The sequence below is a fragment of the Lepisosteus platostomus genome, chromosome 6 (genome assembly GCF_059453375.1).
Source record: "Lepisosteus platostomus isolate fLepPlt1 chromosome 6, fLepPlt1.hap1, whole genome shotgun sequence".
Lineage (NCBI taxonomy): Eukaryota > Metazoa > Chordata > Actinopteri > Semionotiformes > Lepisosteidae > Lepisosteus > Lepisosteus platostomus.
The window spans coordinates 16,202,634-16,215,611 of NC_142616.1; the positions used below are offsets into that span (position 1 = coordinate 16,202,634).

Genomic DNA, 12,978 nt, shown 5'->3' on the forward strand with positions numbered 1-12,978 from the left:
GAATGTTAAGCAATCGTTGATCAAACGCAAGGATTCGTGAGAGTATTCTCACCACCGTTTTCACTCGGATATACTTTTCATTTGCTAAGCTGCCAAATCGGACGAGAAAATGCCGGAGACGCACTCGGTGCAGACTGAGGTGGGGAAGGAGGCGTGGCCCTTCAATGCTTGACAGCTGAAGGACGTTGAGCGGAGGAGAACCTATCAGAAGTCGCAGAGGCTAAAGGAGAGCACCTGGCTCCCAGAGCTCCAGACTCGCACCTGGAGGATGCGGGCATCGATCCCGCTACCTCTCGCATGCTAAGCGAGCGCTCTACCATTTGAGCTAATCCCCCTCGCTTCAGGCTTCTCGGCATCATGTCTTACCGCCCGCTGCCCTTGGTCTGCAAGGCAGTCCTTTCACGTGCGATGAAGACGCACGAATAGACCTTCCTTGCCTATTGTACGAGCTGAACTTTTGTGCTCCTCAATTCAATGCTCTTTCCATCAACTCACCTTGTCTTTTGACGCTTGGGGTTTTGCGCTCCTTTGACTCGCGGCATATCGGGTGACTTGAAACACTGAAGTTGTTGCTTACGGAGTGTGGAACATTGTTTTGCAACTGTCATGACGCTGTGTGAGCCTTTCATCGGCAACAGGGGCAGGCTGACAGCAGCGCCAGCGAAAGTTAGGGCAAATTTGTGGACTTAACTCTGAATGTGAGTGTTATGTAGGAAAGGGGTGCGGCTTTGCTCCTCTCCCGTGTAAAGGTGACGCTTTCCACGTGGTAGGCACGCAGACGTGGTTCTGTGCGAATAGTTGCTGCAAGTGTCTGAAAAGAGCAAGAAAGCGAGTGGCCCTGCCCCGTTTGAGGATCGAACTCACGACCTTCAGATTATGAGACTGACGCGCTACCTACTACGCCAACGAGGCCAGCTGCGGCACTCGGGCTGGAAAGTTTGCCTCACAGGGATTTCAGACGCCTGTTCCCTAATCTTGCGACACCCGCTGCTGGGTGTTGCATTTGCCTTTTGATCTCACCCGAGACTTTGGGGCTTTGTTTCTGTCGCGAGTCTGTCTTTCACAGCTCACCTAGCACAAGTCTCTCTGGCTGAAATGGCCTCTCTGCTTCAGCATCGTGCCCTCACTCAGCCATTAAAGACATCACTCGGACCTCTGACATGCTGCCATGAAGTGTCAAGAGAGAGTGGCGGAGACGCACTTAAGCCAGAGAGAAGATGAAAAGGGGGCGTGGCTGCTAAACGCTCCACACTCTCCTCGCAAGGCGTGATCAGGGGTTAAAGGACACCTTTCGGCACACCGAGCCCTCAGCGTACACCTGGAGGATGCGGGCATCGATCCCGCTAACTCTCGCATGCAAAGCGAGCGCTCTACCATGTGAGCTAATCCCCCTCGCTGTCCCTTCCTCCTCGGCGTCGCCTTGTGCCGCTTGTTCCCCTCTTACCGGGCGCCGTCCACTGCCCTTCGCCTGCAAGGCAGTCGGCTTTCTTGACTTATTGATGAAGGTCTGACGGGACGAGCGAATGACGCCTCCCCCCGTCCTCCAGCTCGCTGACAACACAGAAGCGGAAGAGTCGCTGTGGCTCGTTGGTCTAGGCGTATGATTCTCGCTTTGGGTGCGAGAGGTCCCGGGTTCAAATCCCGGACGAGCCCTTTTCCTCCTCTTCCACACTCCTGGGACCTGATATCCACATCACCTCGCAGCGTCTGCTTACGGCAAACGATGGAAGGTGACTGATGACTGAAGGAGCCTGGTCAATCCTCATCACGTGGCACAATGCCAGCGTGCAGTCAGCTGTCCAAGGCGGCAACCTCGTTGCTCGTTCAAAAGAACACGTCCTGAAAACTCCTCACCACTATGTGGTAAATGAGCACCGCGATCGCTTGTCGTCATGCGCCATTACTTGAGAAATGCAGAAGCAAAAACCGCCCTCTCTCAGCCACCGAAACGTGTGCGGGGCTCGCCTTGCGCTCTCTGCGCCTCGCATATTTGTGGAGCTGTCTGCTCTTCTTTCTGTTGAAGTACTCCAAATACTTCACCGTCCTGCAGAGCGTGATGTGCTCGCTGACAGCTTTCAATATTTGAAGGAAAACTACGAGCTTGATGGCTCGAATGTGAATGTTAAGCAATCGTTGATCAAACGCAAGGATTCGTGAGAGTATTCTCACCACCGTTTTCACTCGGATATACTTTTCATTTGCTAAGCTGCCAAATCGGACGAGAAAATGCCGGAGACGCACTCGGTGCAGACTGAGGTGGGGAAGGAGGCGTGGCCCTTCAATGCTTGACAGCTGAAGGACGTTGAGCGGAGGAGAACCTATCAGAAGTCGCAGAGGCTAAAGGAGAGCACCTGGCTCCCAGAGCTCCAGACTCGCACCTGGAGGATGCGGGCATCGATCCCGCTACCTCTCGCATGCTAAGCGAGCGCTCTACCATTTGAGCTAATCCCCCTCGCTTCAGGCTTCTCGGCATCATGTCTTACCGCCCGCTGCCCTTGGTCTGCAAGGCAGTCCTTTCACGTGCGATGAAGACGCACGAATAGACCTTCCTTGCCTATTGTACGAGCTGAACTTTTGTGCTCCTCAATTCAATGCTCTTTCCATCAACTCACCTTGTCTTTTGACGCTTGGGGTTTTGCGCTCCTTTGACTCGCGGCATATCGGGTGACTTGAAACACTGAAGTTGTTGCTTACGGAGTGTGGAACATTGTTTTGCAACTGTCATGACGCTGTGTGAGCCTTTCATCGGCAACAGGGGCAGGCTGACAGCAGCGCCAGCGAAAGTTAGGGCAAATTTGTGGACTTAACTCTGAATGTGAGTGTTATGTAGGAAAGGGGTGCGGCTTTGCTCCTCTCCCGTGTAAAGCTGACGCTTTCCACGTGGTAGGCACGCAGACGTGGTTCTGTGCGTATAGTTGCTGCAAGTGTCTGAAAAGAGCAAGAAAGCGAGTGGCCCTGCCCCGTGTGAGGATCGAACTCACGACCTTCAGATTATGAGACTGACGCGCTACCTACTACGCCAACGAGGCCAGCTGCGGCATTCGGGCTGGAAAGTTTGCCTCACAGGGATTTCAGACGCCTGTTCCCTAATCTTGCGACACCCGCTGCTGGGTGTTGCATTTGCCTTTTGATCTCACCCGAGACTTTGGGGCTTTGTTTCTGTCGCGAGTCTGTCTTTCACAGCTCACCTAGCACAAGTCTCTCTGGCTGAAATGGCCTCTCTGCTTCAGCATCGTGCCCTCACTCAGCCATTAAAGACATCACTCGGACCTCTGACATGCTGCCATGAAGTGTCAAGAGAGAGTGGCGGAGACGCACTTAAGCCAGAGAGAAGATGAAAAGGGGGCGTGGCTGCTAAACGCTCCACACTCTCCTCGCAAGGCGTGATCAGGGGTTAAAGGACACCTTTCGGCACACCGAGCGCTCAGCGTACACCTGGAGGATGCGGGCATCGATCCCGCTACCTCTCGCATGCAAAGCGAGCGCTCTACCATGTGAGCGAATCCCCCTCGCTGTCTCTTCCTCCTCGGCGTCGCCTTGTGCCGCTTGTTCCCCTCTTACCGGGCGCCGTCCACTGCCCTTCGCCTGCAAGGCAGTCGGCTTTCTTGACTTACTGATGAAGGTCTGACGGGACGAGCGAATGACGCCTCCCCCCGTCCTCCAGCTCGCTGACAACACAGAAGCGGAAGAGTCGCTGTGGCTCGTTGGTCTAGGCGTATGATTCTCGCTTCGGGTGCGAGAGGTCCCGGGTTCAAATCCCGGACGAGCCCTTTTCCTCCTCTTCCACACTCCTGGGACCTGATATCCACATCACCTCGCAGCGTCTGCTTACGGCAAACGATGGAAGGTGACTGATGACTGAAGGAGCCTGGTCAATCCTCATCACGTGGCACAATGCCAGCGTGCAGTCAGCTGTCCAAGGCGGCAACCTCGTTGCTCGTTCAAAAGAACACGTCCTGAAAACTCCTCACCACTATGTGGTAAATGAGCACCGCGATCGCTTGTCGTCATGCGCCATTACTTGAGAAATGCAGAAGCAAAAACCGCCCTCTCTCAGCCACCGAAACGTGTGCGGGGCTCGCCTTGCGCTCTCTGCGCCTCGCATATTTGTGGAGCTGTCTGCTCTTCTTTCTGTTGAAGTACTCCAAATACTTCACCGTCCTGCAGAGCGTGATGTGCTCGCTGACAGCTTTCAATATTTGAAGGAAAACTACGAGCTTGATGGCTCGAATGTGAATGTTAAGCAATCGTTGATCAAACGCAAGGATTCGTGAGAGTATTCTCACCACCGTTTTCACTCGGATATACTTTTCATTTGCTAAGCTGCCAAATCGGACGAGAAAATGCCGGAGACGCACTCGGTGCAGACTGAGGTGGGGAAGGAGGCGTGGCCCTTCAATGCTTGACAGCTGAAGGACGTTGAGCGGAGGAGAACCTATCAGAAGTCGCAGAGGCTAAAGGAGAGCACCTGGCTCCCAGAGCTCCAGACTCGCACCTGGAGGATGCGGGCATCGATCCCGCTACCTCTCGCATGCTAAGCGAGCGCTCTACCATTTGAGCTAATCCCCCTCGCTTCAGGCTTCTCGGCATCATGTCTTACCGCCCGCTGCCCTTGGTCTGCAAGGCAGTCCTTTCACGTGCGATGAAGACGCACGAATAGACCTTCCTTGCCTATTGTACGAGCTGAACTTTTGTGCTCCTCAATTCAATGCTCTTTCCATCAACTCACCTTGTCTTTTGACGCTTGGGGTTTTGCGCTCCTTTGACTCGCGGCATATCGGGTGACTTGAAACACTGAAGTTGTTGCTTACGGAGTGTGGAACATTGTTTTGCAACTGTCATGACGCTGTGTGAGCCTTTCATCGGCAACAGGGGCAGGCTGACAGCAGCGCCAGCGAAAGTTAGGGCAAATTTGTGGACTTAACTCTGAATGTGAGTGTTATGTAGGAAAGGGGTGCGGCTTTGCTCCTCTCCCGTGTAAAGCTGACGCTTTCCACGTGGTAGGCACGCAGACGTGGTTCTGTGCGTATAGTTGCTGCAAGTGTCTGAAAAGAGCAAGAAAGCGAGTGGCCCTGCCCCGTGTGAGGATCGAACTCACGACCTTCAGATTATGAGACTGACGCGCTACCTACTACGCCAACGAGGCCAGCTGCGGCATTCGGGCTGGAAAGTTTGCCTCACAGGGATTTCAGACGCCTGTTCCCTAATCTTGCGACACCCGCTGCTGGGTGTTGCATTTGCCTTTTGATCTCACCCGAGACTTTGGGGCTTTGTTTCTGTCGCGAGTCTGTCTTTCACAGCTCACCTAGCACAAGTCTCTCTGGCTGAAATGGCCTCTCTGCTTCAGCATCGTGCCCTCACTCAGCCATTAAAGACATCACTCGGACCTCTGACATGCTGCCATGAAGTGTCAAGAGAGAGTGGCGGAGACGCACTTAAGCCAGAGAGAAGATGAAAAGGGGGCGTGGCTGCTAAACGCTCCACACTCTCCTCGCAAGGCGTGATCAGGGGTTAAAGGACACCTTTCGGCACACCGAGCGCTCAGCGTACACCTGGAGGATGCGGGCATCGATCCCGCTACCTCTCGCATGCAAAGCGAGCGCTCTACCATGTGAGCGAATCCCCCTCGCTGTCTCTTCCTCCTCGGCGTCGCCTTGTGCCGCTTGTTCCCCTCTTACCGGGCGCCGTCCACTGCCCTTCGCCTGCAAGGCAGTCGGCTTTCTTGACTTACTGATGAAGGTCTGACGGGACGAGCGAATGACGCCTCCCCCCGTCCTCCAGCTCGCTGACAACACAGAAGCGGAAGAGTCGCTGTGGCTCGTTGGTCTAGGCGTATGATTCTCGCTTCGGGTGCGAGAGGTCCCGGGTTCAAATCCCGGACGAGCCCTTTTCCTCCTCTTCCACACTCCTGGGACCTGATATCCACATCACCTCGCAGCGTCTGCTTACGGCAAACGATGGAAGGTGACTGATGACTGAAGGAGCCTGGTCAATCCTCATCACGTGGCACAATGACAGCGTGCAGTCAGCTGTCCAAGGCGGCAACCTCGTTGCTCGTTCAAAAGAACACGTCCTGAAAACTCCTCACCACTATGTGGTAAATGAGCACCGCGATCGCTTGTCGTCATGCGCCATTACTTGAGAAATGCAGAAGCAAAAACCGCCCTCTCTCAGCCACCGAAACGTGTGCGGGGCTCGCCTTGCGCTCTCTGCGCCTCGCATATTTGTGGAGCTGTCTGCTCTTCTTTCTGTTGAAGTACTCCAAATACTTCACCGTCCTGCAGAGCGTGATGTGCTCGCTGACAGCTTTCAATATTTGAAGGAAAACTACGAGCTTGATGGCTCGAATGTGAATGTTAAGCAATCGTTGATCAAACGCAAGGATTCGTGAGAGTATTCTCACCACCGTTTTCACTCGGATATACTTTTCATTTGCTAAGCTGCCAAATCGGACGAGAAAATGCCGGAGACGCACTCGGTGCAGACTGAGGTGGGGAAGGAGGCGTGGCCCTTCAATGCTTGACAGCTGAAGGACGTTGAGCGGAGGAGAACCTATCAGAAGTCGCAGAGGCTAAAGGAGAGCACCTGGCTCCCAGAGCTCCAGACTCGCACCTGGAGGATGCGGGCATCGATCCCGCTACCTCTCGCATGCTAAGCGAGCGCTCTACCATTTGAGCTAATCCCCCTCGCTTCAGGCTTCTCGGCATCATGTCTTACCGCCCGCTGCCCTTGGTCTGCAAGGCAGTCCTTTCACGTGCGATGAAGACGCACGAATAGACCTTCCTTGCCTATTGTACGAGCTGAACTTTTGTGCTCCTCAATTCAATGCTCTTTCCATCAACTCACCTTGTCTTTTGACGCTTGGGGTTTTGCGCTCCTTTGACTCGCGGCATATCGGGTGACTTGAAACACTGAAGTTGTTGCTTACGGAGTGTGGAACATTGTTTTGCAACTGTCATGACGCTGTGTGAGCCTTTCATCGGCAACAGGGGCAGGCTGACAGCAGCGCCAGCGAAAGTTAGGGCAAATTTGTGGACTTAACTCTGAATGTGAGTGTTATGTAGGAAAGGGGTGCGGCTTTGCTCCTCTCCCGTGTAAAGGTGACGCTTTCCACGTGGTAGGCACGCAGACGTGGTTCTGTGCGAATAGTTGCTGCAAGTGTCTGAAAAGAGCAAGAAAGCGAGTGGCCCTGCCCCGTGTGAGGATCGAACTCACGACCTTCAGATTATGAGACTGACGCGCTACCTACTACGCCAACGAGGCCAGCTGCGGTACTCGAGCTGGAAAGTTTGCCTCACAGGGATTTCAGACGCCTGTTCCCTAATCTTGCGACACCCGCTGCTGGGTGTTGCATTTGCCTTTTGATCTCACCCGAGACTTTGGGGCTTTGTTTCTGTCGCGAGTCTGTCTTTCACAGCTCACCTAGCACAAGTCTCTCTGGCTGAAATGGCCTCTCTGCTTCAGCATCGTGCCCTCACTCAGCCATTAAAGACATCACTCGGACCTCTGACATGCTGCCATGAAGTGTCAAGAGAGAGTGGCGGAGACGCACTTAAGCCAGAGAGAAGATGAAAAGGGGGCGTGGCTGCTAAACGCTCCACACTCTCCTCGCAAGGCGTGATCAGGGGTTAAAGGACACCTTTCGGCACACCGAGCGCTCAGCGTACACCTGGAGGATGCGGGCATCGATCCCGCTACCTCTCGCATGCAAAGCGAGCGCTCTACCATGTGAGCGAATCCCCCTCGCTGTCTCTTCCTCCTCGGCGTCGCCTTGTGCCGCTTGTTCCCCTCTTACCGGGCGCCGTCCACTGCCCTTCGCCTGCAAGGCAGTCGGCTTTCTTGACTTACTGATGAAGGTCTGACGGGACGAGCGAATGACGCCTCCCCCCGTCCTCCAGCTCGCTGACAACACAGAAGCGGAAGAGTCGCTGTGGCTCGTTGGTCTAGACGTATGATTCTCGCTTCGGGTGCGAGAGGTCCCGGGTTCAAATCCCGGACGAGCCCTTTTCCTCCTCTTCCACACTCCTGGGACCTGATATCCACATCACCTCGCAGCGTCTGCTTACGGCAAACGATGGAAGGTGACTGATGACTGAAGGAGCCTGGTCAATCCTCATCACGTGGCACAATGACAGCGTGCAGTCAGCTGTCCAAGGCGGCAACCTCGTTGCTCGTTCAAAAGAACACGTCCTGAAAACTCCTCACCACTATGTGGTAAATGAGCACCGCGATCGCTTGTCGTCATGCGCCATTACTTGAGAAATGCAGAAGCAAAAACCGCCCTCTCTCAGCCACCGAAACGTGTGCGGGGCTCGCCTTGCGCTCTCTGCGCCTCGCATATTTGTGGAGCTGTCTGCTCTTCTTTCTGTTGAAGTACTCCAAATACTTCACCGTCCTGCAGAGCGTGATGTGCTCGCTGACAGCTTTCAATATTTGAAGGAAAACTACGAGCTTGATGGCTCGAATGTGAATGTTAAGCAATCGTTGATCAAACGCAAGGATTCGTGAGAGTATTCTCACCACCGTTTTCACTCGGATATACTTTTCATTTGCTAAGCTGCCAAATCGGACGAGAAAATGCCGGAGACGCACTCGGTGCAGACTGAGGTGGGGAAGGAGGCGTGGCCCTTCAATGCTTGACAGCTGAAGGACGTTGAGCGGAGGAGAACCTATCAGAAGTCGCAGAGGCTAAAGGAGAGCACCTGGCTCCCAGAGCTCCAGACTCGCACCTGGAGGATGCGGGCATCGATCCCGCTACCTCTCGCATGCTAAGCGAGCGCTCTACCATTTGAGCTAATCCCCCTCGCTTCAGGCTTCTCGGCATCATGTCTTACCGCCCGCTGCCCTTGGTCTGCAAGGCAGTCCTTTCACGTGCGATGAAGACGCACGAATAGACCTTCCTTGCCTATTGTACGAGCTGAACTTTTGTGCTCCTCAATTCAATGCTCTTTCCATCAACTCATCTTGTCTTTTGACGCTTGGGGTTTTGCGCTCCTTTGACTCGCGGCATATCGGGTGACTTGAAACACTGAAGTTGTTGCTTACGGAGTGTGGAACATTGTTTTGCAACTGTCATGACGCTGTGTGAGCCTTTCATCGGCAACAGGGGCAGGCTGACAGCAGCGCCAGCGAAAGTTAGGGCAAATTTGTGGACTTAACTCTGAATGTGAGTGTTATGTAGGAAAGGGGTGCGGCTTTGCTCCTCTCCCGTGTAAAGGTGACGCTTTCCACGTGGTAGGCACGCAGACGTGGTTCTGTGCGAATAGTTGCTGCAAGTGTCTGAAAAGAGCAAGAAAGCGAGTGGCCCTGCCCCGTGTGAGGATCGAACTCACGACCTTCAGATTATGAGACTGACGCGCTACCTACTACGCCAACGAGGCCAGCTGCGGTACTCGAGCTGGAAAGTTTGCCTCACAGGGATTTCAGACGCCTGTTCCCTAATCTTGCGACACCCGCTGCTGGGTGTTGCATTTGCCTTTTGATCTCACCCGAGACTTTGGGGCTTTGTTTCTGTCGCGAGTCTGTCTTTCACAGCTCACCTAGCACAAGTCTCTCTGGCTGAAATGGCCTCTCTGCTTCAGCATCGTGCCCTCACTCAGCCATTAAAGACATCACTCGGACCTCTGACATGCTGCCATGAAGTGTCAAGAGAGAGTGGCGGAGACGCACTTAAGCCAGAGAGAAGATGAAAAGGGGGCGTGGCTGCTAAACGCTCCACACTCTCCTCGCAAGGCGTGATCAGGGGTTAAAGGACACCTTTCGGCACACCGAGCCCTCAGCGTACACCTGGAGGATGCGGGCATCGATCCCGCTAACTCTCGCATGCAAAGCGAGCGCTCTACCATGTGAGCTAATCCCCCTCGCTGTCCCTTCCTCCTCGGCGTCGCCTTGTGCCGCTTGTTCCCCTCTTACCGGGCGCCGTCCACTGCCCTTCGCCTGCAAGGCAGTCGGCTTTCTTGACTTATTGATGAAGGTCTGACGGGACGAGCGAATGACGCCTCCCCCCGTCCTCCAGCTCGCTGACAACACAGAAGCGGAAGAGTCGCTGTGGCTCGTTGGTCTAGGCGTATGATTCTCGCTTTGGGTGCGAGAGGTCCCGGGTTCAAATCCCGGACGAGCCCTCTTCCTCCTCTTCCACACTCCTGGGACCTGATATCCACATCACCTCGCAGCGTCTGCTTACGGCAAACGATGGAAGGTGACTGATGACTGAAGGAGCCTGGTCAATCCTCATCACGTGGCACAATGCCAGCGTGCAGTCAGCTGTCCAAGGCGGCAACCTCGTTGCTCGTTCAAAAGAACACGTCCTGAAAACTCCTCACCACTATGTGGTAAATGAGCACCGCGATCGCTTGTCGTCATGCGCCATTACTTGAGAAATGCAGAAGCAAAAACCGCCCTCTCTCAGCCACCGAAACGTGTGCGGGGCTCGCCTTGCGCTCTCTGCGCCTCGCATATTTGTGGAGCTGTCTGCTCTTCTTTCTGTTGAAGTACTCCAAATACTTCACCGTCCTGCAGAGCGTGATGTGCTCGCTGACAGCTTTCAATATTTGAAGGAAAACTACGAGCTTGATGGCTCGAATGTGAATGTTAAGCAATCGTTGATCAAACGCAAGGATTCGTGAGAGTATTCTCACCACCGTTTTCACTCGGATATACTTTTCATTTGCTAAGCTGCCAAATCGGACGAGAAAATGCCGGAGACGCACTCGGTGCAGACTGAGGTGGGGAAGGAGGCGTGGCCCTTCAATGCTTGACAGCTGAAGGACGTTGAGCGGAGGAGAACCTATCAGAAGTCGCAGAGGCTAAAGGAGAGCACCTGGCTCCCAGAGCTCCAGACTCGCACCTGGAGGATGCGGGCATCGATCCCGCTACCTCTCGCATGCTAAGCGAGCGCTCTACCATTTGAGCTAATCCCCCTCGCTTCAGGCTTCTCGGCATCATGTCTTACCGCCCGCTGCCCTTGGTCTGCAAGGCAGTCCTTTCACGTGCGATGAAGACGCACGAATAGACCTTCCTTGCCTATTGTACGAGCTGAACTTTTGTGCTCCTCAATTCAATGCTCTTTCCATCAACTCACCTTGTCTTTTGACGCTTGGGGTTTTGCGCTCCTTTGACTCGCGGCATATCGGGTGACTTGAAACACTGAAGTTGTTGCTTACGGAGTGTGGAACATTGTTTTGCAACTGTCATGACGCTGTGTGAGCCTTTCATCGGCAACAGGGGCAGGCTGACAGCAGCGCCAGCGAAAGTTAGGGCAAATTTGTGGACTTAACTCTGAATGTGAGTGTTATGTAGGAAAGGGGTGCGGCTTTGCTCCTCTCCCGTGTAAAGGTGACGCTTTCCACGTGGTAGGCACGCAGACGTGGTTCTGTGCGAATAGTTGCTGCAAGTGTCTGAAAAGAGCAAGAAAGCGAGTGGCCCTGCCCCGTGTGAGGATCGAACTCACGACCTTCAGATTATGAGACTGACGCGCTACCTACTACGCCAACGAGGCCAGCTGCGGTACTCGAGCTGGAAAGTTTGCCTCACAGGGATTTCAGACGCCTGTTCCCTAATCTTGCGACACCCGCTGCTGGGTGTTGCATTTGCCTTTTGATCTCACCCGAGACTTTGGGGCTTTGTTTCTGTCGCGAGTCTGTCTTTCACAGCTCACCTAGCACAAGTCTCTCTGGCTGAAATGGCCTCTCTGCTTCAGCATCGTGCCCTCACTCAGCCATTAAAGACATCACTCGGACCTCTGACATGCTGCCATGAAGTGTCAAGAGAGAGTGGCGGAGACGCACTTAAGCCAGAGAGAAGATGAAAAGGGGGCGTGGCTGCTAAACGCTCCACACTCTCCTCGCAAGGCGTGATCAGGGGTTAAAGGACACCTTTCGGCACACCGAGCGCTCAGCGTACACCTGGAGGATGCGGGCATCGATCCCGCTACCTCTCGCATGCAAAGCGAGCGCTCTACCATGTGAGCGAATCCCCCTCGCTGTCTCTTCCTCCTCGGCGTCGCCTTGTGCCGCTTGTTCCCCTCTTACCGGGCGCCGTCCACTGCCCTTCGCCTGCAAGGCAGTCGGCTTTCTTGACTTACTGATGAAGGTCTGACGGGACGAGCGAATGACGCCTCCCCCCGTCCTCCAGCTCGCTGACAACACAGAAGCGGAAGAGTCGCTGTGGCTCGTTGGTCTAGACGTATGATTCTCGCTTCGGGTGCGAGAGGTCCCGGGTTCAAATCCCGGACGAGCCCTTTTCCTCCTCTTCCACACTCCTGGGACCTGATATCCACATCACCTCGCAGCGTCTGCTTACGGCAAACGATGGAAGGTGACTGATGACTGAAGGAGCCTGGTCAATCCTCATCACGTGGCACAATGACAGCGTGCAGTCAGCTGTCCAAGGCGGCAACCTCGTTGCTCGTTCAAAAGAACACGTCCTGAAAACTCCTCACCACTATGTGGTAAATGAGCACCGCGATCGCTTGTCGTCATGCGCCATTACTTGAGAAATGCAGAAGCAAAAACCGCCCTCTCTCAGCCACCGAAACGTGTGCGGGGCTCGCCTTGCGCTCTCTGCGCCTCGCATATTTGTGGAGCTGTCTGCTCTTCTTTCTGTTGAAGTACTCCAAATACTTCACCGTCCTGCAGAGCGTGATGTGCTCGCTGACAGCTTTCAATATTTGAAGGAAAACTACGAGCTTGATGGCTCGAATGTGAATGTTAAGCAATCGTTGATCAAACGCAAGGATTCGTGAGAGTATTCTCACCACCGTTTTCACTCGGATATACTTTTCATTTGCTAAGCTGCCAAATCGGACGAGAAAATGCCGGAGACGCACTCGGTGCAGACTGAGGTGGGGAAGGAGGCGTGGCCCTTCAATGCTTGACAGCTGAAGGACGTTGAGCGGAGGAGAACCTATCAGAAGTCGCAGAGGCTAAAGGAGAGCACCTGGCTCCCAGAGCTCCAGACTCGCACCTGGAGGATGCGGGC

At 54.3% G+C, this 12,978-nt stretch overlaps 18 non-coding genes across 18 annotated transcripts; 6 read left to right on the forward strand and 12 right to left on the reverse strand.

Annotated features, from left to right (window-relative positions):
- Positions 1 to 262: 262 nt before the first annotated feature.
- trnaa-agc (transfer RNA alanine (anticodon AGC)) lies at positions 263 to 335 on the reverse strand. The gene has a single exon. It is a non-coding gene; the product is annotated as a tRNA-Ala (tRNA).
- A 504-nt stretch (positions 336 to 839) lies between these two features.
- On the reverse strand, positions 840 to 912 carry trnam-cau (transfer RNA methionine (anticodon CAU)). The gene has a single exon. It is a non-coding gene; the product is annotated as a tRNA-Met (tRNA).
- Positions 913 to 1,581: 669 nt separating this feature from the next.
- trnap-ugg (transfer RNA proline (anticodon UGG)) lies at positions 1,582 to 1,653 on the forward strand. Its single transcript has one exon. It is a non-coding gene; the product is annotated as a tRNA-Pro (tRNA).
- Positions 1,654 to 2,379: 726 nt separating this feature from the next.
- On the reverse strand, positions 2,380 to 2,452 carry trnaa-agc (transfer RNA alanine (anticodon AGC)). Its single transcript has one exon. It is a non-coding gene; the product is annotated as a tRNA-Ala (tRNA).
- A 504-nt stretch (positions 2,453 to 2,956) lies between these two features.
- Positions 2,957 to 3,029, reverse strand: trnam-cau (transfer RNA methionine (anticodon CAU)). The gene has a single exon. It is a non-coding gene; the product is annotated as a tRNA-Met (tRNA).
- A 669-nt stretch (positions 3,030 to 3,698) lies between these two features.
- trnap-cgg (transfer RNA proline (anticodon CGG)) lies at positions 3,699 to 3,770 on the forward strand. The gene has a single exon. It is a non-coding gene; the product is annotated as a tRNA-Pro (tRNA).
- A 726-nt stretch (positions 3,771 to 4,496) lies between these two features.
- On the reverse strand, positions 4,497 to 4,569 carry trnaa-agc (transfer RNA alanine (anticodon AGC)). Its single transcript has one exon. It is a non-coding gene; the product is annotated as a tRNA-Ala (tRNA).
- A 504-nt stretch (positions 4,570 to 5,073) lies between these two features.
- trnam-cau (transfer RNA methionine (anticodon CAU)) lies at positions 5,074 to 5,146 on the reverse strand. The gene has a single exon. It is a non-coding gene; the product is annotated as a tRNA-Met (tRNA).
- Positions 5,147 to 5,815: 669 nt separating this feature from the next.
- On the forward strand, positions 5,816 to 5,887 carry trnap-cgg (transfer RNA proline (anticodon CGG)). The gene has a single exon. It is a non-coding gene; the product is annotated as a tRNA-Pro (tRNA).
- A 726-nt stretch (positions 5,888 to 6,613) lies between these two features.
- Positions 6,614 to 6,686, reverse strand: trnaa-agc (transfer RNA alanine (anticodon AGC)). The gene has a single exon. It is a non-coding gene; the product is annotated as a tRNA-Ala (tRNA).
- A 504-nt stretch (positions 6,687 to 7,190) lies between these two features.
- Positions 7,191 to 7,263, reverse strand: trnam-cau (transfer RNA methionine (anticodon CAU)). Its single transcript has one exon. It is a non-coding gene; the product is annotated as a tRNA-Met (tRNA).
- A 669-nt stretch (positions 7,264 to 7,932) lies between these two features.
- trnap-cgg (transfer RNA proline (anticodon CGG)) lies at positions 7,933 to 8,004 on the forward strand. Its single transcript has one exon. It is a non-coding gene; the product is annotated as a tRNA-Pro (tRNA).
- Positions 8,005 to 8,730: 726 nt separating this feature from the next.
- On the reverse strand, positions 8,731 to 8,803 carry trnaa-agc (transfer RNA alanine (anticodon AGC)). The gene has a single exon. It is a non-coding gene; the product is annotated as a tRNA-Ala (tRNA).
- A 504-nt stretch (positions 8,804 to 9,307) lies between these two features.
- trnam-cau (transfer RNA methionine (anticodon CAU)) lies at positions 9,308 to 9,380 on the reverse strand. Its single transcript has one exon. It is a non-coding gene; the product is annotated as a tRNA-Met (tRNA).
- A 669-nt stretch (positions 9,381 to 10,049) lies between these two features.
- trnap-ugg (transfer RNA proline (anticodon UGG)) lies at positions 10,050 to 10,121 on the forward strand. The gene has a single exon. It is a non-coding gene; the product is annotated as a tRNA-Pro (tRNA).
- A 726-nt stretch (positions 10,122 to 10,847) lies between these two features.
- On the reverse strand, positions 10,848 to 10,920 carry trnaa-agc (transfer RNA alanine (anticodon AGC)). The gene has a single exon. It is a non-coding gene; the product is annotated as a tRNA-Ala (tRNA).
- A 504-nt stretch (positions 10,921 to 11,424) lies between these two features.
- trnam-cau (transfer RNA methionine (anticodon CAU)) lies at positions 11,425 to 11,497 on the reverse strand. The gene has a single exon. It is a non-coding gene; the product is annotated as a tRNA-Met (tRNA).
- A 669-nt stretch (positions 11,498 to 12,166) lies between these two features.
- On the forward strand, positions 12,167 to 12,238 carry trnap-cgg (transfer RNA proline (anticodon CGG)). Its single transcript has one exon. It is a non-coding gene; the product is annotated as a tRNA-Pro (tRNA).
- The last annotated feature ends 740 nt before the right edge of the window (positions 12,239 to 12,978 follow it).